This window comes from Neoarius graeffei, chromosome 13 (genome assembly GCF_027579695.1).
Source record: "Neoarius graeffei isolate fNeoGra1 chromosome 13, fNeoGra1.pri, whole genome shotgun sequence".
Taxonomy (NCBI): domain Eukaryota; kingdom Metazoa; phylum Chordata; class Actinopteri; order Siluriformes; family Ariidae; genus Neoarius; species Neoarius graeffei.
This window is the reverse complement of record NC_083581.1, coordinates 1,225,432-1,242,602: the sequence shown is the minus strand read 5'-3', so window position 1 is coordinate 1,242,602 and position 17,171 is coordinate 1,225,432. Positions and strand designations below refer to the sequence as shown.

Here is a 17,171-nt window from a genome sequence, read left to right as displayed (position 1 = left end):
CTCTGTCCTCTCATACTCTCTCTCTGTCCCCTCATACTCTCTCTCTGTCCCCTCATACTCTCTCTTTCTCTCTGTCCCCCTCATACTCTCTCTTTCTCTCTGTCCCCCTCATACTCTCTCTTCTCTCTGTCCCCCTCATACTCTCTTTCTCTCTGTCCCCCCCATACTCTCTCTTTCTCTCTGTCCCCCTCATAATCTCTCTTTCTCTCTGTCCCCTCTCATACTCTCTCTTCTCTCTGTCCCCTCATACTCTCTCTTTCTCTCTGTCCCCCTCATACTCACTCTTCTCTCTGTCCCCTCATACTCTCTTTCTCTCTGTCCTCCTCATACTCTCTCTTCTCTCTGTCCCCTCATACTCTCTCTTTCTCTCTGTCCCCTCATACTCTCTCTTTCTCTCTGTCCCTCTCATACTCTCTCTTCTCTGTCCCCTCATACTCTCTCTCTCTGTCCCCCTCATACTCTCTTCTCTGTCCCCCTCATACTCTCTCTTTCTCTCTGTCCCCCTCATACTCTCTCTTTCTCTCTGTCCCCTCATACTCTCTCTTTCTCTCTGTCCCCCTCATACTCTCTCTTTCTCTCTGTCCTCTCATACTCTCTTTCTCTCTGTCCCCTCATACTCTCTCTTTCTCTCTGTCCCCTCATACTCTCTCTTTCTCTCTGTCCTCTCATACTCTCTCTCTCTGTCCCTCTCATACTCTCTCTCTGTCCCCTCATACTCTCTCTTTCTCTCTGTCCCCTCATACTCTCTTTCTCTCTGTCCCCTCTCATACTCTCTCTTTCTCTCTGTCCTCTCATACTCTCTCTTTCTCTCTGTCCCCCTCATACTCTCTCTTTCTCTCTGTCCCTCATACTCTCTCTTTCTCTCTGTCCCCTCATACTCTCTCTCTCTGTCCCCTCATACTCTCTCTTTCTCTCTGTCCCTCTCATACTCTCTCTCTCTGTCCCCTCATACTCTCTCTTTCTCTCTGTCCCTCCTCATACTCTCTCTCTGTCCCCTCATACTCTCCTCTCTGTCCCTCATACTCTCTCTCTCTGTCCCCCTCATACTCTCTCTTTCTCTCTGTCCCCCTCATACTCTCTCTTTCTCTCTGTCCCCCTCATACTCTCTCTTTCTCTCTGTCCCCCTCATACTCTCTCTTTCTCTCTGTCCCCTCATACTCTCTCTTTCTCTCTGTCCCCTCATACTCTCTCTTTCTCTCTGTCCTCTCATACTCTCTCTCTGTCCTCTCATACTCTCTCTCTGTCCCCTCATACTCTCTCTCTGTCCCCTCATACTCTCTCTTTCTCTCTGTCCCCCTCATACTCTCTCTTTCTCTCTGTCCCCTCATACTCTCTCTTTCTCTCTGTCCCCTCATACTCTCTCTTTCTCTCTGTCCCTCTCATACTCTCTCTTCTCTCTGTCCCCTCATACTCTCTCTTTCTCTCTGTCCCCCTCATACTCTCTCTTTCTCTCTGTCCCCCTCATACTCTCTCTTTCTCTCTGTCCCCTCATACTCTCTCTTTCTCTCTGTCCTCTCATACTCTTCTCTCTGTCCCCTCATACTCTCTCTTTCTCTCTGTCCCCTCATACTCTCTCTTTCTCTCTGTCCTCTCATACTCTCTCTCTGTCCCCTCATACTCTCTCTTTCTCTCTGTCCCCCTCATACTCTCTCTTTCTCTCTGTCCCCTCATACTCTCTTTCTCTCTGTCCCCTCATACTCTCTCTTTCTCTCTGTCCCTCTCATACTCACTCTTTCTCTCTGTCCCCTCATACTCTCTCTTTCTCTCTGTCCTCTCATACTCTCTCTTTCTCTCTGTCCTCTCATACTCTCTCTCTCTGTCCCCTCATACTCTCTCTTCTCTCTGTCCCCTCATACTCTCTCTCTGTCCCCTCATACTCTCTCTTTCTCTCTGTCCCCCTCATACTCTCTCTTTCTCTCTGTCCCCCCATACTCTCTCTTTCTCTCTGTCCTCTCATACTCTCTCTTTCTCTCTGTCCTCTCATACTCTCTCTCTGTCCCCTCATACTCTCTCTTTCTCTCTGTCCCCCTCATACTCTCTCTTTCTCTCTGTCCCCTCATACTCTCTCTTTCTCTCTGTCCCCTCATACTCTCTCTTTCTCTCTGTCCCCCTCATACTCTCTCTTTCTCTCTGTCCCCCTCATACTCTCTCTTTCTCTCTGTCCCCCTCATACTCTCTCTTTCTCTCTGTCCCCTCATACTCTCTCTTCTCTCTGTCCCCTCATACTCTCTCTTTCTCTCTGTCCCCTCATACTCTCTCTTTCTCTCTGTCCCTCTCATACTCTCTTCTCTCTGTCCCCCTCATACTCTCTCTTTCTCTCTGTCCTCTCATACTCTCTCTCTCTGTCCCCCTCATACTCTCTCTTTCTCTCTGTCCCCCTCATACTCTCTCTTTCTCTCTGTCCCTCTCATACTCTCTCTTTCTCTCTGTCCCTCTCATACTCTCTCTCTGTCCCCTCATACTCTCTCTCTCTGTCCCCTCATACTCTCTCTCTGTCCCCTCATACTCTCTCTTTCTCTCTGTCCCCCTCATACTCTCTCTTTCTCTCTGTCCCTCTCATACTCTCTCTTCTCTCTGTCCCCCTCATACTCTCTCTTTCTCTCTGTCCCCTCATACTCTCTCTTTCTCTCTGTCCCCCTCATACTCTCTCTTTCTCTCTGTCCCTCTCATACTCTCTCTTTCTCTCTGTCCCTCTCATACTCTCTCTTCTCTGTCCCTCTCATACTCTCTCTCTGTCCCTCATACTCTCTCTCTGTCCCCTCATACTCTCTCTTTCTCTCTGTCCCCCTCATACTCTCTCTTTCTCTCTGTCCCCCCATACTCTCTCTTTCTCTCTGTCCTCTCATACTCTCTCTTTCTCTCTGTCCTCTCATACTCTCTCTCTGTCCCCTCATACTCTCTCTTTCTCTCTGTCCCCCTCATACTCTCTCTTTCTCTCTGTCCTCTCATACTTCTCTCTCTCTGTCCCCTCATACTCTCTCTCTCTGTCCCCTCATACTCTCTCTTTCTCTCTGTCCCCCTCATACTCTCTCTTTCTCTCTGTCCCCTCATACTCTCTTTCTCTCTGTCCCCCTCATACTCTCTCTTTCTCTCTGTCCTCTCATACTCTCTCTTTCTCTCTGTCCCCTCATACTCTCTCTTTCTCTCTGTCCTCTCATACTCTCTCTTTCTCTCTGTCCTCTCATACTCTCTCTCTCTGTCCTCTCATACTCTCTCTCTGTCCCCCTCATACTCTCTCTCTGTCCCCTCATACTCTCTCTTTCTCTCTGTCCCCCTCATACTCTCTCTTTCTCTCTGTCCCCCCATACTCTCTCTTTCTCTCTGTCCTCTCATACTCTCTCTTTCTCTCTGTCCCTCTCATACTCTCTCTCTGTCCCCCTCATACTCTCTCTTTCTCTCTGTCCCCCTCATACTCTCTCTTTCTCTCTGTCCCTCTCATACTCTACTCTTCTCTCTGTCCCCTCATACTCTCTCTTTCTCTCTGTCCCCCTCATACTCTCTCTTTCTCTCTGTCCCCCTCATACTCTCTCTTTCTCTCTGTCCCCCTCATACTCTCTCTTTCTCTCTGTCCTCTCATACTCTCTCTTTCTCTCTGTCCCCCTCATACTCTCTCTTTCTCTCTGTCCCCTCATACTCTCTCTTTCTCTCTGTCCCCCTCATACTCTCTCTTTCTCTCTGTCCCCCTCATACTCTCTCTTTCTCTCTGTCCCCCATACTCTCTCTTTCTCTCTGTCCCTCATACTCTCTCTCTGTCCCCTCATACTCTCTCTTTCTCTCTGTCCCCTCATACTCTCTCTTTCTCTCTGTCCCCTCATACTCTCTCTTTCTCTCTGTCCTCTCATACTCTCTCTCTGTCCCCCTCATACTCTCTCTTTCTCTCTGTCCCTCTCATACTCTCTCTCTGTCCCCTCATACTCTCTCTTTCTCTCTGTCCCCCTCATACTCTCTCTTTCTCTCTGTCCCCTCTCATACTCTCTCTTCTCTCTGTCCCTCTCATACTCTCTCTTTCTCTCTGTCCTCTCATACTCCTCTCTCTCTGTCCCCTCATACTCTCTCTTTCTCTCTGTCCCCCTCATACTCTCTCTTTCTCTCTGTCCCCCCATACTCTCTCTTTCTCTCTGTCCCCTCATACTCTCTTTCTCTCTGTCCCCCCATACTCTCTCTTTCTCTCTGTCCCCCTCATACTCTCTCTTTCTCTCTGTCCCCCTCATACTCTCTCTTTCTCTCTGTCCCTCATACTCTCTCTTTCTCTCTGTCCTCTCATACTCTCTCTCTGTCCCCTCATACTCTCTCTTTCTCTCTGTCCCCCTCATACTCTCTCTTTCTCTCTGTCCCTCCATACTCTCTCTTTCTCTCTGTCCCCTCATACTCTCTCTTTCTCTCTGTCCCCTCATACTCTCTCTTTCTCTCTGTCCCCCTCATACTCTCTCTTCTCTCTGTCCCCTCATACTCTCTCTTTCTCTCTGTCCTCTCATACTCTCTCTTTCTCTCTGTCCCCTCATACTCTCTCTTTCTCTCTGTCCCCTCATACTCTCTCTTTCTCTCTGTCCCCCTCATACTCTCTCTTTCTCTCTGTCCCCTCATACTCTCTCTTTCTCTCTGTCCCCTCATACTCTCTCTTTCTCTCTGTCCCCTCATACTCTCTCTTTCTCTCTGTCCCCCTCATACTCTCTCTTTCTCTCTGTCCCCCTCATACTCTCTCTTTCTCTCTGTCCCCTCATACTCTCTCTTTCTCTCTGTCCCCTCATACTCTCTTCTCTCTGTCCCCCTCATACTCTCTCTTTCTCTCTGTCCCCTCATACTCTCCTTTCTCTCTGTCCCCTCATACTCTCTCTTTCTCTCTGTCCCCTCATACTCTCTCTTTCTCTCTGTCCCCTCATACTCTCTCTTTCTCTCTGTCCCCTCATACTCTCTCTTTCTCTCTGTCCCTCTCATACTCTCTCTTCTCTCTGTCCCCTCATACTCTCTCTCTCTGTCCCCCTCATACTCTCTCTTTCTCTCTGTCCCCTCATACTCTCTCTTTCTCTCTGTCCCCTCATACTCTCTCTTTCTCTCTGTCCCCCATACTCTCTCTTTCTCTCTGTCCCCTCATACTCTCTCTTTCTCTCTGTCCCCCTCATACTCTCTCTTTCTCTCTGTCCCCCCATACTCTCTCTTTCTCTCTGTCCTCTCATACTCTCTCTCTGTCCCCTCATACTCTCTCTTTCTCTCTGTCCCCTCATACTCTCTCTTCTCTCTGTCCTCTCATACTCTCTCTCTGTCCCCTCATACTCTCTCTTTCTCTCTGTCCCCCTCCATACTCTCTCTTCTCTCTGTCCCCTCATACTCTCTCTCTCTGTCCCCTCATACTCTCTCTTTCTCTCTGTCCCCTCATACTCTCTTCTCTCTGTCCCCTCATACTCTCTCTTTCTCTCTGTCCCCCTCATACTCTCTCTTTCTCTCTGTCCCCTCATACTCTCTCTTCTCTCTGTCCCCCTCATACTCTCTCTTTCTCTCTGTCCCCTCATACTCTCTCTTCTCTCTGTCCCCTCATACTCTCTCTTTCTCTCTGTCCCCCCATACTCTCTCTTTCTCTCTGTCCCCCTCATACTCTCTCTTTCTCTCTGTCCTCTCATACTCTCTCTCTGTCCCCTCATACTCTCTCTTTCTCTCTGTCCCCCTCATACTCTCTCTTTCTCTCTGTCCCCCTCATACTCTCTCTTTCTCTCTGTCCTCTCATACTCTCTCTCTGTCCCCTCATACTCTCTCTTTCTCTCTGTCCCCCTCATACTCTCTCTTTCTCTCTGTCCTCTCATACTCTCTCTCTGTCCCCTCATACTCTCTCTCTCTGTCCCCTCATACTCTCTCTCTGTCCCTCATACTCTCTCTCTGTCCCCCATACTCTCTCTTTCTCTCTGTCCCTCTCATACTCTCTCTTTCTCTCTGTCCCCTCATACTCTCTCTTCTCTCTGTCCCCTCATACTCTCTCTTTCTCTCTGTCCCCCTCATACTCTCTCTTTCTCTCTGTCCCCCTCATACTCTCTCTTTCTCTCTGTCCCCCCCATACTCTCTCTTTCTCTCTGTCCCTCTCATACTCTCTCTTTCTCTCTGTCCCCCTCATACTCTCTCTTTCTCTCTGTCCTCTCATACTCTCTCTTCTCTCTGTCCTCCTCATACTCTCTCTCTGTCCCCCTCATACTCTCTCTTTCTCTCTGTCCCCCCATACTCTCTCTTTCTCTCTGTCCTCTCATACTCCTCTTCTCTCTGTCCCTCTCATACTCTCTCTCTGTCCCCTCATACTCTCTCTCTGTCCCCCTCATACTCTCTCTTCTCTCTGTCCCCCTCATACTCTCTCTTTCTCTCTGTCCCCTCATACTCTCTTTCTCTCTGTCCCCTCATACTCTCTCTTTCTCTCTGTCCCCCTCATACTCTCTCTTTCTCTCTGTCCCCCTCATACTCTCTCTTTCTCTCTGTCCCCTCATACTCTCTCTTTCTCTCTGTCCCCCTCATACTCTCTCTTTCTCTCTGTCCCCTCATACTCTCTCTCTGTCCCCTCATACTCTCTCTTTCTCTCTGTCCCCCCATACTCTCTCTTTCTCTCTGTCCCCTCATACTCTCTCTTCTCTCTGTCCCCTCATACTCTCTCTCTCTGTCCCCTCATACTCTCTCTCTGTCCCCCCTACTCTCTCTCGTCCCTCATACTCTCTCTTTCTCTCTGTCCCCTCATACTCTCTTTCTCTCTGTCCCCCTCATACTCTCTCTTTCTCTCTGTCCCCTCATACTCTCTCTTTCTCTCTGTCCCCCCATACTCTCTCTTTCTCTCTGTCCCTCTCATACTCTCTCTTTCTCTCTGTCCTCTCATACTCTCTCTCTCTGTCCCTCATACTCTCTCTCTGTCCCCTCATACTCTCTCTTTCTCTCTGTCCCCCTCATACTCTCTCTTCTCTCTGTCCCCTCCATACTCTCTTCTCTCTGTCCCCTCATACTCTCTCTTTCTCTCTGTCCCCACATACTCTCTCTTTCTCTCTGTCCTCTCATACTCACTCTTTCTCTCTGTCCTCTCATACTCTCTCTCTGTCCCCTCATACTCTCTCTTCTCTCTGTCCCCCTCATACTCTCTCTTTCTCTCTGTCCTCTCATACTCTCTCTCTGTCCCCTCATACTCTCTCTCTGTCCCCTCATACTCTCTCTCTGTCCCCTCATACTCTCTCTTTCTCTCTGTCCCCCTCATACTCTCTCTTTCTCTCTGTCCCCTCATACTCTCTCTTTCTCTCTGTCCCCCTCATACTCTCTCTTTCTCTCTGTCCCCTCATACTCTCTCTTTCTCTCTGTCCCCCCTCATACTCACTCTTTCTCTCTGTCCTCCTCATACTCTCTCTTTCTCTCTGTCCCCCTCATACTCTCTCTTTCTCTCTGTCCCCCTCATACTCTCTCTTTCTCTCTGTCCTCCTCATACTCTCTCTTTCTCTCTGTCCCCTCATACTCTCTCTTCTCTCTGTCCCCTCATACTCTCTCTTCTCTCTGTCCCCCTCATACTCTCTCTTTCTCTCTGTCCCCCTCATACTCTCTCTTTCTCTCTGTCCCTCTCATACTCTCTCTCTGTCCCCTCATACTCTCTCTCTGTCCCCTCATACTCTCTTCTCTGTCCCCCTCATACTCTCTCTTTCTCTCTGTCCTCTCATACTCTCTCTTTCTCTCTGTCCCCCCCATACTCTCTCTTTCTCTCTGTCCTCCTCATACTCTCTCTTTCTCTCTGTCCCTCCATACTCTCTCTCTCTTCTCTCTGTCCTCTCATACTCTCTCTCTGTCCCCTCATACTCTCTCTTTCTCTCTGTCCCCCACATACTCTCCTCTTTCTCTCTGTCCTCTCATACTCTCTTTCTCTCTGTCCCTCTCATACTCTCTCTCTGTCCCCTCATACTCTCTCTCTGTCCCCTCATACTCTCTCTCTGTCCCCTCCATACTCTCTCTTTCTCTCTGTCCCTCATACTCTCTCTTTCTCTCTGTCCCCTCATACTCTCTCTTTCTCTCTGTCCCCCATACTCTCTCTTTCTCTCTGTCCCCTCTCATACTCTCTCTTTCTCTCTGTCCTCCCTCATACTCTCTCTTTCTCTCTGTCCCCCCATACTCTCTCTTCTCTCTGTCCTCTCATACTCTCTCTTTCTCTCTGTCCCCCTCATACTCTCTCTTTCTCTCTGTCCCCCTCATACTCTCTTCTCTCTGTCCTCTCATACTCTCTCTCTGTCCCCTCATACTCTCTCTTTCTCTCTGTCCCCCTCATACTCTCTCTTTCCTCTCTGTCCTCTCATACTCACTCTTTCTCTCTGTCCTCTCATACTCTCTCTCTGTCCCCTCATACTCTCTCTCTGTCCCCTCATACTCTCTCTTTCTCTCTGTCCCCCTCATACTCTCTCTTTCTCTCTGTCCCCCTCATACTCTCTCTTTCTCTCTGTCCCCTCATACTCTCTCTTTCTCTCTGTCCCTCTCATACTCTCTCTTTCTCTCTGTCCCCCTCATACTCTCTCTTTCTCTCTGTCCCCCTCATACTCTCTCTTTCTCTCTGTCCCCCCATACTCTCTCTTTCTCTCTGTCCCCTCATACTCTCTCTTTCTCTCTGTCCTCTCATACTCTCTCTCTCTGTCCCCTCATACTCTCTCTTTCTCTCTGTCCCCCTCATACTCTCTCTTTCTCTCTGTCCTCTCATACTCTCTCTTTCTCTCTGTCCCCTCATACTCTCTCTCTCTGTCCCTCATACTCTCTCTCTGTCCCCTCATACTCTCTCTCTGTCCCCTCATACTCTCTCTTTCTCTCTGTCCCCCTCATACTCTCTCTTTCTCTCTGTCCCCTCATACTCTCTTTCTCTCTGTCCCCCTCATACTCTCTCTTTCTCTCTGTCCTCTCATACTCTCTCTTTCTCTCTGTCCCCTCATACTCTCTCTTTCTCTCTGTCCCTCTCATACTCTCTCTTTCTCTCTGTCCCCTCATACTCTCTTCTCTCTGTCCCCTCATACTCTCTCTCTGTCCCCTCATACTCTCTCTTTCTCTCTGTCCCCCTCATACTCTCTCTTTCTCTCTGTCCCCTCATACTCTCTCTTTCTCTCTGTCCTCTCATACTCTCTCTTTCTCTCTGTCCCCCCATACTCTCTCTTTCTCTCTGTCCTCTCATACTCACTCTTTCTCTCTGTCCTCTCATACTCTCTCTCTGTCCCCTCATACTCTCTCTTTCTCTCTGTCCCCCCATACTCTCTCTTTCTCTCTGTCCTCTCATACTCACTCTTTCTCTCTGTCCTCTCATACTCTCTCTCTGTCCCCTCATACTCTCTCTCTGTCCCCTCATACTCTCTCTTTCTCTCTGTCCCCTCATACTCTCTCTTTCTCTCTGTCCCCCTCATACTCTCTCTTTCTCTCTGTCCTCCTCATACTCTCTCTTTCTCTCTGTCCCCCCATACTCTCTCTTTCTCTCTGTCCTCTCATACTCTCTCTTTCTCTCTGTCCTCTCATACTCTCTCTCTCTGTCCTCTCATACTCTCTCTCTGTCCCCTCATACTCTCTCTCTGTCCCCTCATACTCTCTCTTTCTCTCTGTCCCCCTCATACTCTCTCTTTCTCTCTGTCCCTCTCATACTCTCTCTTTCTCTCTGTCCCCCCTATACTCTCTCTTTCTCTCTGTCCTCTCATACTCTCTCTTTCTCTCTGTCCCCCCATACTCTCTCTTTCTCTCTGTCCCCCTCATACTCTCTCTTTCTCTCTGTCCCCTCATACTCTCTCTTTCTCTCTGTCCCCCTCATACTCTCTCTTTCTCTCTGTCCCTCTCATACTCTCTCTTTCTCTCTGTCCCCTCATACTCTCTCTTTCTCTCTGTCCCCTCATACTCTCTCTTTCTCTCTGTCCTCTCATACTCTCTCTCTGTCCCCTCATACTCTCTCTTTCTCTCTGTCCCCCTCATACTCTCTCTTTCTCTCTGTCCTCTCATACTCTCTTCTCTCTGTCCTCTCATACTCTCTCTTTCTCTCTGTCCCCTCATACTCTCTCTTCTCTCTGTCCTCTCATACTCTCTCTCTGTCCCCTCATACTCTCTCTTTCTCTCTGTCCCCTCATACTCTCTCTTTCTCTCTGTCCCCCTCATACTCTCTCTTCTCTCTGTCCCCCTCATACTCTCTCTTTCTCTCTGTCCCTCCTCATACTCTCTCTCTCTGTCCCCCTCATACTCTCTCTTTCTCTCTGTCCTCTCATACTCTCTCTCTGTCCCCTCATACTCTCTCTTTCTCTCTGTCCCCCTCATACTCTCTCTTTCTCTCTGTCCCCTCATACTCTCTCTTTCTCTCTGTCCTCTCATACTCTCTCTTTCTCTCTGTCCTCTCATACTCTCTCTCTGTCCCCTCATACTCTCTCTTTCTCTCTGTCCCCTCATACTCTCTCTTTCTCTCTGTCCCCCTCATACTCTCTCTTTCTCTCTGTCCCCTCATACTCTCTCTTTCTCTCTGTCCCCTCATACTCTCTCTTCTCTCTGTCCCCTCATACTCTCTCTTTCTCTCTGTCCCCTCATACTCTCTCTTTCTCTCTGTCCCCCTCATACTCTCTCTTCTCTCTGTCCCCTCATACTCTCTCTTTCTCTCTGTCCCCCTCATACTCTCTCTTCTCTCTGTCCTCTCATACTCTCTCTTCTCTCTGTCCCCTCATACTCTCTCTTTCTCTCTGTCCCCCTCATACTCTCTCTTCTCTCTGTCCCCTCATACTCTCTCTTTCTCTCTGTCCCCCTCATACTCTCTCTTTCTCTCTGTCCCTCTCATACTCTCTCTTTCTCTCTGTCCCCTCATACTCTCTCTCTGTCCCCTCATACTCTCTCTCTGTCCCCTCATACTCTCTCTCTGTCCCCTCATACTCTCTCTTTCTCTCTGTCCCCCTCATACTCTCTCTTTCTCTCTGTCCCCTCATACTCTCTCTTTCTCTCTGTCCCCTCATACTCTCTCTTTCTCTCTGTCCTCTCATACTCTCTCTTTCTCTCTGTCCCCCTCATACTCTCTCTTTCTCTCTGTCCTCTCATACTCTCTCTTTCTCTCTGTCCTCTCATACTCTCTCTCTCTGTCCCCTCATACTCTCTCTTCTCTCTGTCCCTCTCATACTCTCTCTCTGTCCCCTCATACTCTCTCTTTCTCTCTGTCCCCCTCATACTCTCTCTTTCTCTCTGTCCCCCTCATACTCTCTCTTTCTCTCTGTCCCTCCTCATACTCTCTCTTTCTCTCTGTCCTCTCATACTCTCTCTCTGTCCCCTCATACTCTCTCTTTCTCTCTGTCCCCTCATACTCTCTCTTTCTCTCTGTCCCTCATACTCTCTCTTTCTCTCTGTCCCCTCATACTCTCTCTCTCTGTCCCCTCATACTCTCTCTCTCTGTCCCCTCATACTCTCTCTTTCTCTCTGTCCCCCTCATACTCTCTCTTTCTCTCTGTCCCCTCATACTCTCTCTTCTCTCTGTCCCCCTCATACTCTCTCTTTCTCTCTGTCCTCTCATACTCTCTCTTTCTCTCTGTCCCCCCATACTCTCTCTTTCTCTCTGTCCCTCCATACTCTCTCTTTCTCTCTGTCCTCTCATACTCTCTCTCTCTGTCCCCTCATACTCTCTCTCTGTCCCTCATACTCTCTCTCTGTCCCCTCATACTCTCTCTTTCTCTCTGTCCCCCTCATACTCTCTCTTTCTCTCTGTCCCCCCATACTCTCTCTTTCTCTCTGTCCCTCATACTCACTCTTTCTCTCTGTCCTCTCATACTCTCTCTCTGTCCCCTCATACTCTCTCTTCTCTCTCTGTCCCCCTCATACTCTCTCTTTCTCTCTGTCCTCTCATACTTCTCTCTCTCTGTCCCCTCATACTCTCTCTTTCTCTCTGTCCCCCTCATACTCTCTCTTTCTCTCTGTCCCCTCATACTCTCTCTTCTCTCTGTCCCCCTCATACTCTCTCTTTCTCTCTGTCCTCTCATACTCTCTCTTTCTCTCTGTCCCCCTCATACTCTCTCTTTCTCTCTGTCCCCTCATACTCTCTTTCTCTCTGTCCCCCCATACTCTCTCTTTCTCTCTGTCCCCCTCATACTCTCTCTTTCTCTCTGTCCCCCCATACTCTCTCTTTCTCTCTGTCCTCTCATACTCACTCTCTGTCCCCTCATACTCTCTCTTTCTCTCTGTCCCCCTCATACTCTCTCTTTCTCTCTGTCCTCTCATACTCTCTCTTTCTCTCTGTCCCTCTCATACTCTCTCTCTGTCCCCTCATACTCTCTCTTTCTCTCTGTCCTCTCATACTCACTCTCTGTCCCCTCATACTCTCTCTTTCTCTCTGTCCCCCTCATACTCTCTCTTTCTCTCTGTCCTCTCATACTCTCTCTCTGTCCTCTCATACTCTCTCTTTCTCTCTGTCCTCTCATACTCTCTCTCTGTCCCCTCATACTCTCTCTTTCTCTCTGTCCCCCTCATACTCTCTCTTTCTCTCTGTCCCCCCATACTCTCTCTTTCTCTCTGTCCCCTCATACTCTCTCTTTCTCTCTGTCCCCCTCATACTCTCTCTTTCTCTCTGTCCCCCCACATACTCTCTCTTTCTCTCTGTCCCCCTCATACTCTCTCTTTCTCTCTGTCCCCCCATACTCTCTCTTTCTCTCTGTCCTCTCATACTCTCTCTTTCTCTCTGTCCTCTCATACTCTCTCTTTCTCTCTGTCCCCCTCATACTCTCTTTCTCTCTGTCCCCCCATACTCTATCTTTCTCTCTGTCCCCCTCATACTCTCTCTTTCTCTCTGTCCCCCCATACTCTCTCTTTCTCTCTGTCCCCCTCATACTCTCTCTTTCTCTCTGTCCCCCCATACTCTCTCTTTCTCTCTGTCCTCTCATACTCTCTCTTTCTCTCTGTCCTCTCATACTCTCTTTCTCTCTGTCCCCCTCATACTCTCTTTCTCTCTGTCCCCTCATACTCTCTTTCTCTCTGTCCCCCCATACTCTCTCTTTCTCTCTGTCCCCCTCATACTCTCTCTTTCTCTCTGTCCCCCATACTCTCTCTTTCTCTCTGTCCCCCCTCATACTCTCTCTTTCTCTCTGTCCCCCCATACTCTCTCTTTCTCTCTGTCCCTCATACTCTCTCTTTCTCTCTGTCCTCCTCATACTCTCTCTCTGTCCCCTCATACTCTCTCTTTCTCTCTGTCCCCCTCATACTCTCTCTTTCTCTCTGTCCCCCCATACTCTCTCTTTCTCTCTGTCCCCCCATACTCTCTCTTTCTCTCTGTCCCCTCATACTCTCTCTTTCTCTCTGTCCCCCTCATACTCTCTCTTTCTCTCTGTCCCCTCCATACTCTCTCTTTCTCTCTGTCCCTCCCATACTCTCTCTTTCTCTCTGTCCCCTCATACTCTCTCTTTCTCTCTGTCCCCCTCATACTCTCTCTTTCTCTCTGTCCCCCTCATACTCTCTCTTTCTCTCTGTCCCCCTCATACTCTCTCTTTCTCTCTGTCCCCCCATACTCTCTCTTTCTCTCTGTCCCCTCATACTCTCTCTTTCTCTCTGTCCCCCCATACTCTCTCTTTCTCTCTGTCCCCATACTCTCTCTTTCTCTCTGTCCCCCTCATACTCTCTCTTTCTCTCTGTCCCCCTCATACTCTCTCTTTCTCTCTGTCCCCCTCATACTCTCTCTTTCTCTCTGTCCCCCTCATACTCTCTCTTTCTCTCTGTCCCCCATACTCTCTCTTTCTCTCTGTCCTCTCATACTCTCTCTTTCTCTCTGTCCCCTCATACTCTCTCTTTCTCTCTGTCCCCACTCATACTCTCTCTTTCTCTCTGTCCCCCCATACTCTCTCTTTCTCTCTGTCCCCCCATACTCTTTCTCTCTGTCCCCCTCATACTCTCTCTCTCTGTCCCCTCATACTCTCTCTTTCTCTCTGTCCCCCCATACTCTCTCTTTCTCTCTGTCCCCCCATACTCTCTCTTTCTCTCTGTCCCCCCATACTCTCTCTTTCTCTCTGTCCCTCCATACTCTCTCTTTCTCTCTGTCCCCCTCATACTCTCTCTTTCTCTCTGTCCCCCCATACTCTCTCTTTCTCTCTGTCCTCTCATACTCACTCTCTGTCCCCTCATACTCTCTCTTTCTCTCTGTCCCCCTCATACTCTCTCTTTCTCTCTGTCCTCTCATACTCTCTCTCTGTCCCCTCATACTCTCTCTTTCTCTCTGTCCCCTCATACTCTCTCTTTCTCTCTGTCCTCTCATACTCTCTCTCTGTCCCCTCATACTCTCTCTTTCTCTCTGTCCTCTCATACTCACTCTCTGTCCCCTCATACTCTCTCTTTCTCTCTGTCCCCTCATACTCTCTCTTTCTCTCTGTCCTCTCATACTCTCTCTCTGTCCCCTCATACTCTCTCTTTCTCTCTGTCCCCTCATACTCTCTCTTTCTCTCTGTCCTCTCATACTCTCTCTCTGTCCCCCTCATACTCTCTCTTTCTCTCTGTCCCTCATACTCACTCTCTGTCCCCTCATACTCTCTCTTTCTCTCTGTCCCCTCATACTCTCTCTTTCTCTCTGTCCTCTCATACTCTCTCTCTGTCCCCTCATACTCTCTCTTCTCTCTGTCCTCTCATACTCTCTCTCTGTCCCCTCATACTCTCTCTTTCTCTCTGTCCCCCTCATACTCTCTCTTTCTCTCTGTCCCCCCCATACTCTCTCCTTTTCTCTCTGTCCTCTCAACTCTCTCTTTCTCTCTGTCCTCTCATACTCTCTCTCTGTCCCCTCATACTCTCTCTTTCTCTCTGTCCCCCTCATACTCTCTCTTTCTCTCTGTCCCCCCATACTCTCTCTTTCTCTCTGTCCCCTCATACTCTCTCTTTCTCTCTGTCCCCCTCATACTCTCTCTGTCTCTCTGTCCCCCCATACTCTCTCTTTCTCTCTGTCCCCCTCATACTCTCTCTTTCTCTCTGTCCCCCCATACTCTCTCTTTCTCTCTGTCCCCTCATACTCTCTCTTTCTCTCTGTCCTCTCATACTCTCTCTCTGTCCCCTCATACTCTCTCTTTCTCTCTGTCCCCCTCATACTCTCTCTTTCTCTCTGTCCCCCCATACTCTCTCTTTCTCTCTGTCCCCCCATACTCTCTCTTTCGCTCTGTCCTCTCATACTCTCTCTTTCTCTCTGTCCTCTCATACTCTCTCTTTCTCTCTGTCCTCTCATACTCTCTCTCTGTCCCCTCATACTCTCTCTTTCTCTCTGTCCCCCCATACTCTCTCTTTCTCTCTGTCCCCTCATACTCTCTCTTTCTCTCTGTCCCCCTCATACTCTCTCTTTCTCTCTGTCCCCCCATACTCTTTCTTTCTCTCTGTCCCCCCATACTCTTTCTTTCTCTCTGTCCCCCCATACTCTTTCTTTCTCTCTGTCCCCCCATACTCTCTCTTTCTCTCTGTCCCCCCATACTCTCTCTTTCTCTCTGTCCTCTCATACTCTCTCTTTCTCTCTGTCCTCTCATACTCTCTCTCTGTCCCCTCATACTCTCTCTTTCTCTCTGTCCCCCTCATACTCTCTCTTTCTCTCTGTCCCCCCATACTCTCTCTTTCTCTCTGTCCCCTCATACTCTCTCTTTCTCTCTGTCCCCCTCATACTCTCTCTTTCTCTCTGTCCCCCCATACTCTCTCTTTCTCTCTGTCCTCTCATACTCTCTCTTTCTCTCTGTCCCCTCATACTCTCTCTTTCTCTCTGTCCCCCTCATACTCTCTCTTTCTCTCTGTCCCCCTCATACTCTCTCTTTCTCTCTGTCCCCTCATACTCTCTCTTTCTCTCTGTCCCCCATACTCTCTCTTTCTCTCTGTCCCCCTCATACTCTCTCTTTCTCTCTGTCCCCCCATACTCTCTCTTTCTCTCTGTCCCCCCATACTCTCTCTTTCTCTCTGTCCCCTCATACTCTCTCTTTCTCTCTGTCCCCCTCATACTCTCTCTTTCTCTCTGTCCCCCTCATACTCTCTCTTTCTCTCTGTCCCCTCATACTCTCTCTTTCTCTCTGTCCCCATACTCTCTCTTTCTCTCTGTCCCTCTCATACTCTCTCTTTCTCTCTGTCCCCCTCATACTCTCTCTTTCTCTCTGTCCCCCCATACTCTCTCTTTCTCTCTGTCCCCTCATACTCTCTCTTTCTCTCTGTCCCCCCATACTCTCTCTTTCTCTCTGTCCCCCCATACTCTCTCTTTCTCTCTGTCCCCCTCATACTCTCTCTCTCTGTCCCCCTCATACTCTCTCTTTCTCTCTGTCCCCCCATACTCTCTCTTTCTCTCTGTCCCCCCATACTCTCTCTTTCTCTCTGTCCCCCCATACTCTCTCTTTCTCTCTGTCCCTCCATACTCTCCTCTTTCTCTCTGTCCCCTCATACTCTCTCTTTCTCTCTGTCCCCCCATACTCTCTCTTTCTCTCTGTCCCCCCATACTCTCTCTTTCTCTCTGTCCCCCTCATACTCTCTCTTTCTCTCTGTCCCCCCTCATACTCTCTCTTTCTCTCTGTCCCCCCCCCCCCCCCCCCGGGCTGTGTGTAATGTTGGTGAGAGTCAGATGGAGCTTCACTCCTGCACTGAGACTGTGATGTGTGTAAAGGTTTATTTTTTATTGCAGGTCTCATGGCCGAGCTTTACTCCTGTTTGCTTGTGTAACTCTGATTATATCTCAGTGTTCCAGCCCAATTACATTCCGCACCACATGATCATGTCCAGGATTAAAGGTCAGACCTGATGTTCCACCGGCAGCCTGCACTGTTTCAGCTCACACGGTTCTCATTGAGTTATTTTCTTTTATCTAAATATCTGAGCTAAAACTACAGACCTTTCTATTTTACTTACAGACAAAAATGTTCTTTATGATGTCATACATATTAATGTTACCAGAAAAAGTGATTGACACGAAGTCTGGAGATTTTTTTTAAATACTAACAAATGTCACGTCTACAGTATAAACAACCAGTTACAACACTCTCTCTCTCTCTCTCTCTCTCTCTCACTCACTCACTCTCTCACTCACTCACTCACTCACTCACTCACTCACTCACTCACACTCTCTCTCTCTCACTCACTCACACTCTCTCTCTCACTCACTCACTCACACTCTCTCTCTCTCACTCACTCACTCACTCACTCACTCACTCTCACTCACTCACTCACTCACTCACTCACACTCTCTCACTCACTCTCTCTCTCTCACTCACTCACAC

At 48.9% G+C, this 17,171-nt stretch overlaps 1 protein-coding gene across 1 annotated transcript in view; it reads right to left on the bottom strand.

Moving 5' to 3' along the window:
* Positions 1 to 17,171, bottom strand: part of si:dkey-150i13.2 (mitochondrial carnitine/acylcarnitine carrier protein) — a 77,058-nt gene that overhangs the window by 59,600 nt on the left and 287 nt on the right. The gene's annotated exons all lie outside the window — the stretch shown is intronic.